The sequence below is a fragment of the Procambarus clarkii genome, chromosome 7 (genome assembly GCF_040958095.1).
Source record: "Procambarus clarkii isolate CNS0578487 chromosome 7, FALCON_Pclarkii_2.0, whole genome shotgun sequence".
In the NCBI taxonomy this organism is placed as follows: Eukaryota; Metazoa; Arthropoda; class Malacostraca; order Decapoda; family Cambaridae; genus Procambarus; species Procambarus clarkii.
The window spans coordinates 47,591,741-47,605,738 of NC_091156.1; positions in this window are offsets into that span (position 1 = coordinate 47,591,741).

Sequence of the window (13,998 nt, forward strand, 5' to 3'; positions counted from 1 at the left end):
AGCCTAGTTTGTTACATCTGATTTTATATCTACATTTGAGTGAGGTGGGAGGGGTGATGTGGCATTAACACAAGACAGAACAAGAGGGGATATTAATAGGGTATTAAAAGTATCAACACAAGACAGAACAGAAACAATGGGTATTGAATAGAAGTGTTTGTAGAAAGCCTATTGGTCCATATTTCTTGATCAGTTGTGTATTTGTGAAGTCTTTGAAAATGTAATAAGTTTTACGAAACGCGCCCGTGTCGCGTCAGACTAGAAATAAAAATGAATTTTGGAGAAGTGATTTTTGATTTACCTCCAACAGTGAAGCGTAATGTACGAAAGATTGAGAAAATTCGTGTTAGAATTATTAATCTTACTTTTTCGGTCATATTTAATAATATATATATATATATATACTTCTCTAGATAATCAGAATTAATAAAATGATAACAAATACATTGCAAGAAAAAAAAATGAGATGAGAGAGATTAGTAAGTATATTAAAGCTCTGATTGATTACATTGACAGCTTGATTGGTAATTTAAACAAGATTAATAGACAACATACAGCAGATTGACAGTACATATAAGAAGACAGCAATGATCGCAATGATAAAGATGTTCAGATTGGGTACATACAGATTGGGTAGCAATAGATACAGTGCAGTTTTAAAGCAAAAGGTAAAAAACTATGAAGATGAAATTAGGTACCTTTTAGTATTGTTTTTGAATGATGCAAAAGTTGGACAGCTTTTCAATTCAATAGGCAGTGAGTTCCATAGACTGGGTCCCTATATTTGCATAGAGTGTTTACACAAATTAAGTTTGATTCTGGGGATATCAAAGAGATATTTATTTCTGGTTTGGTGATAATGGGTCCTATTACATCTGTCCAGGGAGAGTTTCAGAGCAGGATTTGCATTTAAGAACAGGGTTTTGTAAATGTAGTTGACACAAGAGAATTTGTGGAGTGAGATTATGTTTAGCATGTTTAGGGAGTTAAACAAGGAGGCTGAGTGTTGTCTGAAAGCAGAATTTGTTGTTATTCTGATAGCAGATTTTTGCTGGGTAATGATGGACTTGAGGTGGTTTGCAGTGGTTGAACCCCATGCACAGATACCATAATTAAAATAGGGATGGATTAGTGCATAATATAGAGAGATGAGAGCAGAGTTAGGTACATAATATCTGATTTTGGAGAGTATACCAACTGTTTTAGAGACTTTCTTAGTTATGTGTTGTATGTGGGTACTGAAGTTGAGTCTCTTGTCTAGGAATAGGCCAAGAGACTTTCCATCATTTTTATTGCTAATGTTTACATTGTCTATCTGAAGCTGAATTGCATTTGTAGATTTACTTCCAAATAAGATGTAGTAGGTCTTTTCTATGTTAAGTGTTAGTTTGTTGGTTGACATCCATAAGTGGACTTTTTTAGTTCATTATTAACAACATTATTTAGTGTATGTGGGTTGGGGTTAGAGTAGATGAGGGTAGTATCATCAGCAAACACAAAATAGGTTTCAGAATGTTAGAGACGTTAGGCAGATCATTGATGTAAATAAGAAATAAGAGAGGTCCCAAAATGCTGCCCTGTGGGACTCCAACGGTTATTGGTAGAGTGGGAGAGGTTATATTATTGATGGCTACACATTGGTGTCTGTTACTAAGATAGGATTGAATATAGTCCAGTGTACAGCCTCGAATTCCATAATGATGGAGTTTACGTAGGAGGTAATTGTGATTAACAGTATCAAAGGCATTTATCAGGTCAATGAAGAGTCCAATCGGAAACTCATTTTTGTCAAGGGCTGAGTAAATTATATCAAGGAGACTAATAATTGCATCGTTGGTACTCTATTGGGAGCGCAAGCCAAACTGACAGGGACTAAGAATGTCAAATTTTACGAGGTAGGAGTAAAACTGTTTATAGATAATTTTTTCAAATATTTTTGATAGTATGGGTAGGTTCGATATTGGTCTATAATTGTTTATGTCTGCCGGATTACCTCCTTTATGAACTGGTGTTACTCTTGCTTTTTTAAGGATATCAGGGAAGGTATGACATTCAAGGGATTTGTTGAACAGCAGAGTTATAGGTGGGGCAAGGGCGTGGGAGGCGCTCTTGTATATAATGGATGGTATTTCACTGATGTTCCCAGCTTTGGTTTTTAGTGAGTGTATGATGGACACAACATCTGTCGGGCTGACTGGTGAGAGGAGAAGAGAGTTTGGATAGCTGCCTGAGAGATATGTGTCTGAGTCTGTGGGATTTTACTGGCAAGGTTAGCACCAACCGATGAAAAGAAGCTATTAAATTCATTCGCCATTTCTAAATCAGATGACGGTGTAAGGCCATCCTTAGAGAGTGTTATCTGGTTTTGGGAGTGTTGTTTAGTTCCTAGGATATTAGAGATGGTTTTCCATGTGCTTTTCATGTTGCCTTTTGCTTCTTTGAATCTAGTCTCATAATATGAAAGTTTAGCTTTTCTTATGATACTCGTAACCACTGATGAGTACCTCTTAACTACTTCCTTTGTAACTAGGCCAAACCTAAATTTCTTTTCATATTCGTGTTTTTTGTTCATTTATTTGATTATGCCATTTGTGAGCCACGGGTTATTTTTTCTCTTATCAGTCACTTGTTTGGTGGGGAGGGGACAGTGAGTGTTGAAGAGGCTAAGAGTTTTGGAGAGAAAGAGGTTAGTTAATGAGTTTATATCCTGTGTATTATTAAATTCAGATTCCCAGTTAATATTGTGAAGTGCATTAGAAAGCTGATTCACTGTGTAGCCTGAATGAGAGTTTCTTGCTTTCTGGTGTTGCTGTGTCCATGTTTGCTATGAGGAAGGTAGGATAGTGGTCAGTTGTTCTATCATAGATTACCCCAGATGTAAGGGGAGCTGTTATATTAGTCCATAAGTGATCCAGAGTAGTGGCAGATGTTTGAGTGACTCGGGTGGGCTTGGTGATTGTGGGGATTAGCATACAGGAGTGCATGCTGTTACTGAAATAGTCAACTTGAGGGTTGTTTTGAAGACCCAGGTCAATATTGAAATCACCTCCCAGAATGATGTGATTTTTGTTGAGATTGTTATTTATGATAAGATTCTTTACGTTATCTGAGAATGAAGCTATGTTGGTATTAGGAAATCTATAGATGGCACCGATAGTCAGGGAGGATTTAAGGGATTTACTGGAGAACTTGGCAAAGGTATATTCACAATAGTCGTCTCTATCACTGATGACACTATTGCAGATGAAGGTATCTTTGTAATATATTGCTGTGCCACCTCCTTTTTTATTAGGCCTTCAGTTATGAATGGCTTTATAACCAGCTAAATTGTAGTGTTGGGTTTAGTCTTTACTAAGCCAAGTTTCTGTTAAAATGATGAATGATAAATTAGTACCTAGTGCTGTGAGTAGTGCATTTATATCATCAAAATGTTTACCAAGTGACCTAACATTTTGGTTGTAAACTGATAAGCAGGTGCTATTATTGGAGATCAATGTGCTGATTTGTGTGGGTATGAGACAGAAGATTTTGATCAGGATCAATATCAATTAGCATATAGATACAATAATGTCACGATACAATAAGATCAGCAATTACAGGAACAGTTAAATATTAAACTGCTGTAAATAGAAAGTAATTGTAGCAAAACACAACAATAAACGTAGATACACAAAAAATAGAAATAATTAGAAGTAGAGCAAAGATTCCCGTAGATAGCCAGGAAGGATACAGTAGTTAGGTTAAGAGAGAAGAAAAAAACAGTAGACTGACAAGAATAATATATAGCAAAAAATAAAGAGACAAATAATAATCGTAATGTAAAGATAATCTCAAAAATCAATTATTTAATATAGCTTAGTTGTGAACCTATAATTAGTATGAACTTAAGAAAAAAAAATGAGCTCAGTAATTAATTACAATAAATGGTGTGTAAATCAAATTACAATTAAATTTAAAAATTATAAGCAAAAACAAAAATAACAGGGTAAGATTATATTTAGAAGCAAGATTTTACTAAGACACTGAGGTAAATGCTTACATAAATACAAAGTCTGCTATAATTAAAGAATAATTATAGCAAAACACAATAATAAATGCAAGTAAACAAAAGAATTGAAACAATTAGAAGTAGAATAAAGATCACTAGATAACCATGAAGGATACACATGTTTGGTGGAGAGAACAAAAAAACAACAGTACACTGTCAAGATGAATGTATACAAAAATGACAAATGATGATTGTAAAGTAAAATAATCTTAGATAATTAAATATACTTAGCTTAGGTTTTTAACCTATAATTAGTATGAACTTAATTAAGGGAACAAAATGAGATCAATAATTAATTTCATTAAATGACATAAATCAGAACAATTAAATTTAAAATTTAAAAAAGAATAGGGTAAAATTAGATTTAAGAGTAAGATTTTACAATGATACTGAGGTAGGTGCTTGCATAAATGCATAGAGACTTGACTGATTACTGAGGAAATTATATGAATGAGAGAACATTAGGTAAATGGTAAGGCAGAGACAACACCTTGGACAAAGTTAGATTAAGTTAGGTTAGACTAAGGCACTCAAAGAGTTATTTTAAGTATTGGCATTGGTCGGGTTCAAGTTTTCAGATATAACACAATCACTAAAGAAGGCCAATAGTTGTTGGTCACACTTTATTTCATATCTTTTTTCTGCACTTTCCTTCTCTACAATGATCGTTCCATTCCTAGTGTAGCACTGCTTGATAAGACCAGGGTTTAGTTAGCGAATTGTACGCAGCTTGAAGAGGAGGGACCCGCGCTGCTTTGTAAAGCACTCATTTATATAGAGGTTGTTTTATGCTTAGCAGCTGATTGTATGAGGTCAAACTTAACAGAGGGATTTGCAAGTTTGATGAGCATTCTCCTACTGCTACGGGAACTGTTTTTATCTATCCTGATAGCTGATTTAATATCAACATTGACTCTGATCTTTGAATTAATTAGGGTGTGGGCTACGTTACAATAATTCTCCCCTTGTTGTTCATCAGGTAAATCAGTAGAGCTAATTATCAGGAAGTCATGAAGTTGTTGCTGCTCTTGGTCATCTTCGGAAGCCGCCTGGTGAATCTGAAGTAGGTTTTTTGTTTTTCCAGCTTTTGAAGGAGGTCACTTTGAGCTGAGTGGGTTTCCTCGGCTTGAATCTTTTGTATTTGATCCCTTGCGTCATTTGCAACAGTTTGTAAGTTGAGAATTTCTTGGTTGTTGTTCGTCGACGATTCAAGGAGGCAGTCTATGGTTTGTTGTTGTTGGGTGACTGTGGCTTGGAGGGCCGAAATAGCTTCAGATTGCCTTAGCACAAGGTTGTGCAGTTTCTGCAGCCATGGGTTACTCCTCAGAGGTTTGAAGTTTAGACAGGGAGCCATAGATTGAATGAATTCTAAAGCTTGAGATTCAAGTTGAGTTGAAGGGGGGGAGTGAGGAGGGGGAGCGGATGCTGTGTTTACCAACATCGGCGAGGATTGCAGCGTTGCCAGTGTTCCATTCAGATCTCTAGGCGTTATGGATGCAGAGCGAGAGGCACCCCTACCTTGCTTGTTGCTATGTTTGGGCATGTTTACGGCGATAGATTCTTGGTAGTGTTTCTAGAGGTAGATACTTGGAGAATTATAGTGGGGATAGGCGTATAGTGAACGCTTGGCAGAAGAGACGTCGATAGGCAGGCGAAAATTGGTTAATTTTGGTTGATTACTGTTGAGGTTCGCTGTGAGTTATGGCATATTAAGTCTCCATGCACTTAACTCATGCTGGGCAGCAGTTAGGCCATGCAATGTTGAGTGGAGACGAAATTAACACAAATTTTCTGCAGCAGTGCCGGTGCCGGTGCCACCCGCCAGTTTCTGATCCTATTAATTATGAATTATTAATTAATCCTATGTATCTGACATTACTGGCCAGAAATGACTTAGATAAGATTTCGGAAAGACACTTCCATTGTTTAGATGTTGACTGCATGTTGATGATGGAAGAAGCACTAATTTGATCTCCATAACACTTTGTCCAAGGGAGAATTATAGGAGCTGACCTCGCTCCAAGCGACTCGGTCTAACAACAATGGCTGACCTCCCTCCCACCACTAACACCTGACTCACCTTGTCCAGATGTCAGTAATTGCTAGAAAGGTCACATTTATCCCATTTTGATTCTGATAATTAAGTTAATTCAAATGAGATGTTTTTATGATGTTATTAGTCCAAAGACTGCAGTATTAAGAATAATTCCCAACAGAATAGCTGGTGAATTTATAGCGCTATGTGGCAATGATATCTTGTTTTCTATTGATGGAAACTTCCACTGTGCTACATTTTGTATGGGTTAACTTGTGTATACAACAGCATCAATATTATCTGCCTATTGTATTTAATGTTAGTAAATGGTGTCGGGTTTTCTGACATATGCTGCTGGACTTTTCAAATTTATTATTTTTCTGTTGTCTTCTTATTATGTATTTGATGTAACAGTTCTTTATTGCCATATGCATTTGTTATATCGAAACAATCAAACTACACTTTTAAATTATCCATTTACTGGTGAATTTAGTATTTACTTTGAATCCTGTGATATTTACATCCTCTTAGCCTTCCTGGGTAGTAACCTAGTTCAATCTAGTTTTCATTGAAAATATTTCCATTTCTTCACTATATTTCTAAGCTACTATAAAACAAATATTTTACTAGATAATGATTTTTAGGAATATAACAATTCCGCTTAATTATATGGTGTACTCCAAATTTAATAAGTGGTATTGTATAGTGTGTTATGGTGTAATATAGTTGAGTTATACCATCTCTGAAGTCAATGAAATATAAATTTTGGGGGAATTAACAACAAAATATTAAATAATGTTTATATAAATGTGTAATATGCATTTAATTTTAAGGGCTTCCTGAAACACCATTACAATGAATTTTTCAGACATTTCTGTGTACTGAAGCACTGGTAGATATATGGAAAAAAAAGCTAACGTAGTTCCATTTCACAAAGCGTCAGCATTGAAGACCCCTTCATTATTGACCTGTATTATTGGCAAGTGTAGTACTTAAAATAATTAAAATGAAATAGGTAGAACACTTGGAGAAAAATAATATGATAATGGACAGACAGTATAGTTTTCGCTGTGGAACTTCCTGTGTAAAAAAATAACTTGGTTTCTATGATAGAGCCACAGAGATTTTACTGAAATAGATGGTTGGGTTGACAGCATATATCTACACCTAAAAAAGTCTTTTGACAGTCTCATTTAAGATGTAGTTCTGGAAACTGGAAGATACTGGAGGAGTGACAAGGAGGTTTCTAACATGGATGACAAATTTTCTAACCAACAGAATGTGGAGGGCAGTAATCAGAAGCAATTTATCAAACTGAAGAAAAGTCAGAAGGAGAGTACCACAGGGCTTATTTCTTGCACTAGTAATCTTCATTGTATGCATAACCAACCTATTAGAAGATATATTGAATTATAAGAATAAGTTTGCTGATGATGCTAAGATACTAGGAAAGATTAAAAACATAGACGATTATCATGCCCTTCAAGATGACCTGGAAACTGTTAGTGTATGTAACACAACTTGGCAAATGGAAATTAATGTTAATAAATGGCATGTTATGGAATGTTGAGGAAGAGAAGATAGACAAACACACAACATACAAATTCATCACTTAACAAAATTATCAACACAATTAAATACCAAAGGAGGTTGATGTGAGACTACTAGACATATATGTATATAAATTTCTCTTAAGTTTAGAAAGAAACATTTAACGTATAAATAAAACCCAGATAAAATATTGCACCTTCGTCTTTACTGAACACTAATATATCAATTTTCTTGTTGCCAACCATTATATAGGGTAGAATGACCAACTTGTCCAGTGTTGAACTAAATATTGAACAACCGAAAAATCATTTAAACATTGTGCAGACCCCAGAAAGGGTCGGATCAATACCAACACGAGTTGTGTTGTACATATAATTAGATTACTCATATTATATTAATAATTACTATATTCATTTATATTTTATCTATAACATTTTCATTTTTGAGTCTTCATTGATGTCTCTAATCCTTCGAATAGTGATAATGATAGGCTAGCCAGAGGTATTCCTACAGTGACTCTGGTCACTACTCAAATTATTTGTGTGACTATATATATATATACAATTTACTTTTAATGTGCCAAACCAACGAGAGGTAAGATATAGCGTAGTGACTGGATATTAATCCTAGGCTATTACTACTCAATTTTTTTTCCCTCAATGAATTAGTACCCCAGATATCTTCATTTAGAAACTATGGAATCAATCAGCCACTATGACTGATCCATATTAAACAAAACGTGCCTTAGCAGCACTTAAACGTCACCTGACAAGACTACTCAATTTATTTGGGAATTTGTCACTAGAGTCTCCATTTGATTTTACCCATATGGAAATCTCTCCATTGGTGGCTGATAACAAATTCGATGATATGAAAAGATTGATTGAATTTTACCGAAGTAAACTCCTTGCCAACACAAACAGCAGTAAACACAACCCTGATGAAATGTAACAAATCATGTCTGAACTGGCAATGTATGAGGATGATACTCAAGCCAAGTTAAGTCCTTTACTACACCTATTAACTGTTCATAAGGCAACACTTAGAATAATAGTGTTTCAATCCAGTTCAGCACAATAACCAACTTTTGCTGGACTAGACGAAGAAAACTGGGACACCATTTGGATGTCTTTTAACACTCATATTTATTCAAAGGCAACCATACCAAAGGTGACAAAGTACACATACCTTCAAAGCCTTTTCAAAGGGGAGGCCAAGAAGGTCATAGCTAATCTGTCCCTTGATGAGGACACTTATGATATAGCTATCAAGTTGTTGAAAGTCAATTACTACACCAAACAACTAGTATAGCTAATAGTTTCTATCAATTGGTCGATTTAACCTCACTTACTAACCGAACAGACTCCCTTCAAGACTTCAGGTTAGAGTTGGAGTCGCTTGTGAGAGCCCTTAACACCAAAGCAGATGTGCAAGCTTCCGAATGGTCACTAAAGTTGAGCATCCAGAGGAAGCTCCCCTTGAGATTTTTTAGCTGAAATCTCATCTCATTTTAAGACAGATGCCCTATCCATAGATGAAATCTTCCAGGGATTGAGAATAACAGTCAATAGAATGAAATCTCACAACAAAATTGAATCTGATACTGAAAAGTCATACACTGAGAAACCAGGGAGACCAACGAGTATGACAAATAATCCTAATAAATCTAAATCTATCATCTCCAATCCAAGGTGGAAGAAAGGCCGTGAGGGTACATGTTACGGCCCTATTGGGTCGCAACTGGGTTCTTCTCTGGTGTTATTAGAGTTTGGGTATCCGGCCCCAAGCTAGTAGTGGCTTTCAAGGGGTGCGTTCCGTAACGCAAGTTAAATTAAAGGGGAAGGGATACAAATGCACTGCTTTTGTATATATATTGCTACCACCACCATAAATATATCACAGTCACACGTGGGGTTGCTATAACTACACATATTATATACAAATTAGTCTTCCTCTGAAGACACACGATGCTCCACGGTACTCAAGATGAGTAGCCCTGGTTCTCTTCGTCGTGGCCCACGATGAATCCTCTGATTCTCCCGGTGAATCTACCCTGGCCACAGGCCAGCCAAATTACAGTCCCACTGGGTGCACCGTCGTGGAGGCCATCAACCACAAATCAAGCCTGTAGCTGGCAGGTTCCGATCAGCTCTGCTGTGTAGGCCACTCCACGACTGATCCTAGGGTTGCGAGCCCTAGGAAGGAGCCTCGTGTGATTCCGCAGATCACTCTCCTCTCTCCGCACCACAGTGGCTAGTCTCTTCCGCCAGCCAGCCCCCAGATAAAACGATTCCTGGTACTGCCACATCACAGGCAGGCTAACACACTCAACAGTGTTCGTCCGGGGGTGACTCACAGCTTCTGCAGCAAACACATAGAGAGACTTTGGCTGCCTTGGGTAGACTGCCCCATCGTCCAATACAGCAGTCCCAGGTCGACTCTGTAATCAGACACGTCATTAGTACTGGTTACACTCTAGGGCACCTCACTCACAGGCTTAGACACAAACGTCCACCTATCCACTCCATAGATGGCGTTGCTGTCTAAGCGCCACCTCACCAGAGGTCAGCAGCGGCTATGTTATGAGCTGGTAAACACGGGAATCGAGCCCCTGTGGCCGGTATATCCCGTCCTCACTAGATGGCGTCGTCCATTTGGAAGGGGTTTCGGGAGCTGACCCACAGATGGCGTTGTCATCACTGTAGGCTGGAGAATGTGAGTGCTCTGCCAAGAAGGACATTTAATATATCACTGCCCAAATTACCCTGATCGTACTGCAAGGGTAAAGCGACTGAAGGAGTTGCACAAACGCACAAGGTACCTATGGTCACATGACTCCTGTACCTGTACAGTTCAACTAAGCACCTACAATAGGTGCATTAAGGGCCAACACCAGACCACACTGTGTGGAGATAAAATCAACGTTCTCCAAGGCCATGGTAGAGGAAGAGACTTCTACCTCAATGCAGTACTGCAAAGTATGACAGGATATAGGTGTCCTATCCACAAAGTTAAGCAATGGCACAACTTTACCCACTGCCAAATTCATCCTTAAAAACAAAAGGGCCAAGGTCAACATCATATTTTATTTGTTTCAGGGGACAAGAAGCCAGAGTGTATTCATTCACATTAGGCTTTTATAGATTTCCCCCCCCCCCCACAGAGCGAATTACGGACCCAGTCCAGGATACAACCCCACAAGAAGCTGAGTAACTCCTGAATACCTACTTCCTGCTAGGTGAACCACTCATTAGGTGAAAGGAAATATGCTCAACCATTTCTGTCTCAACACCCACCAAACACACACCGAAACTACGACGTTGGTACAACATTCGAACAAGTTTTAACATTTCCTAACCAGTTATAACAACCAATATAGAAAGTTGTAACAACGTTCTAATACGTCATAAACACATTAAGCCAGGATGTAACAAGTGGAAAATAGAGACAGTTTCGGTTTGTGTTTCCAGGGCAGGGATTCAAAACTAGTATTTTCTATTGTGCGCCAAGAACGAACTCGACTGTAACACCGGGAGTACAGTCCCCCGAAGTAAATCGTAATTTTGTCGCAGTCAATGAAATTCCACCTCACCTATAAGTTTATGGTATAGGGGGCAACAAAAAAAATTCTAAAAGAAAAGGGAATTAGGTTGGCTGATAACAAAATTACATCTGATCACCTCACCAATACCGGAATACTTGTAGGAGGAGACTATTACCAGATATTCATCCCTGGAAGTACAAAACAGCAGGGAGTAAACCTGTTTTTGTCTGCGGGAGGCAAATTGCTCACTGGCCCAGTATTGAGTCTAAAGAAAACCCCACCTGTAGATAACAAACAAGTCAACCCAGTGATGTTTGTGTGACTAGGAGAAGACCCATCATCACGTAAATTCAGTGACATGTTTGAAGGTGAAATTGATCATCCTGTACATAAGTTGTGGGATCTTGCAACTTTAGGCATAGTCTCTAAATAACCTAGTCCATATGATACCTGGACATACAAACAGTACCTGGACTCAGTGGTCTCTATAAAGATAATCAAAGCTTGGACACGCTACCAGGAAGCTGATTCATCCTCAGCTTCTAGTAAATCATTTCATGGCACAAAACCAAGTAAGGTCTCAGGTGTAGAATAGACAATCTGAGAACCTGAATTGTACCATGACATAATACAACAGAACCTCGATAATAAATTGTTACAGCCCTACTGGGACGCAACCGGGTTCTTCTCTGATGGTATTAGAGTTTGGGTATCCGGCCCCAAGTTAGTAGAGGTTTTCAAGGGGTGTGTTCCGTAACGCAAGTTAAATTAAAGGGGAAGGGATACAAATGTTCCCTTTTATATATATATATATATATATATATATATATATATATATATATATATATATATATATATATATAAATATATATATATATATATATATATATATATATATATATATATATATATATATATATATATATATATATGTGGAGTCCAGATTTCTTGGCGTTCACAGTTTCGATCAGTTTGTTGACCTTTGCTTAAAAAAGACAAATATCTGGCGAAAATGAACATCATACTCTCTGACCAAACTAAGTTCCAAAGGATAACGAAGGACACTACAGCCGAATTAAAAGCAAAGGTCAACAAACTGATCGAACCTGTGAACGCCAAGAAATCTGGACTCCACCTGCCAAAGATCATTGGGGAATATAAACCTGGATATGCGTATGGAAATGTCAAGACACACAAGCCTGGAAACCCACTTCGGCCAATCATTAGCCAGATACCCACACCCACGTACAGACTGGCGAAGCGACTCAACGGCCTGCTGACTCCTTATGTTCCTTGCGCCTTCAGCCTGAAGTCTCCAAAGGAATTTGTTGACTTACTGCGGGGCACACGGGCCACAGGGATAAGAGCCTCGTTGGACGTAGAATCGCTGTTTACCAACGTACCTGTGGACGAGACAATCGGAATGATAGCCGACAGAGTGTATCGTGATCCAGCCTGTACTCCTCTTGACATACTAGAAAATATTCTGAGGAAACTACTCCAAGCTTGTACTAAAGAGGCACCCTTCTTGAGCCCGGATGGGCACATGTATAAGCAAGTAGATGGGGTCGCCATGGGTTCTCCCCTAGGTGTCCTGTTTGCAAACGTCTACATGGGTACCATCGAGCAAAAAGTCTTAGTCGACATAAACTTGAAACCGGCCATATACTGCAGGTATGTTGACGACATTTTTACACAGGTACCTGATGTCAGACATCTGCAGGAGCTGAAGGAGGCATTTGAGCAGAGTTCCGTGCTGCGTTTCACTTACGAGATGGAAAAGGATGGGAAGCTGCCCTTTCTAGATGTAACAGTCATGGAAAAGGGCGGAGGTTTCCACACTGCAGTCTACACTAAGGAAACGAACATAGGAATGTGCCTAAATGCCAACAGCGACTGCCCAGACAGGTACAAGAGGAGTGTTGTTAACGCATATGTCGACCGTGCTCTCAGTCACAGCTCAGAATGGATGCAAGTCGACGAAGAACTCTGCAGGGTAAGGCAGGTCCTAGTCAATAACGGCTTCTCCAATGGTTTCGTCGAAGACATCATAAGAAGGAAAGTGAAAAGCCATGCAACCTCTGAAGAGACAACTAACACAACACCTATACCCCCTATTAGACTATTTTACAGTAACTTCTTTTCCACAGCTCATAAAACGGAGGAAAGGGTCCTGAAAGATATTGTTAATAGAAAAGTTATCCCTACAGACAAAAATCAGAGGATACAACTGACGATTTACTATAAAACCAGAAAAACGGCCAGCCTACTCATGAGAAACTCTCCAGACACAAAACAGAACGCTTTAAAAGAGACTAACGTCGTCTATGCCTTTAAATGCCCTCTTGGGGACTGTAAGCTCCAAAAAACCTAGTATATAGGCAAGACAACAACATCTCTTTCTAGGCGTTTAACGATGCATAAGCAACAGGGCTCCATTAAGGAACATATAATCTCTTCCCACAACCAAACCATAGCCAGAGAAATCCTAGTAAACAACACAGAAATCATCGATAGATACAGCGATAGCAGGCGGCTTGACGTTTGCGAGGCACTACACATCAAGAAGTCAACACCAGCAATCAACAGCCAATTATTGCACAACTATATTCTACCCACCTCTAGACTCCGCTCCAATATAGAAGCATCAAGAAATATGGACCAATAGGCTTTCTACAAACACTTCTATTCAATACCCATTGTTTCGTGTTCTGTCTTGTGTTGATGAAATTAATACCCTATTAATACCACTTCTTGTTCTGTCTTGTGTTGATGAAATTAATACCCTATTAATGCCACCTTTTGTTCTGTCTTGTGTTA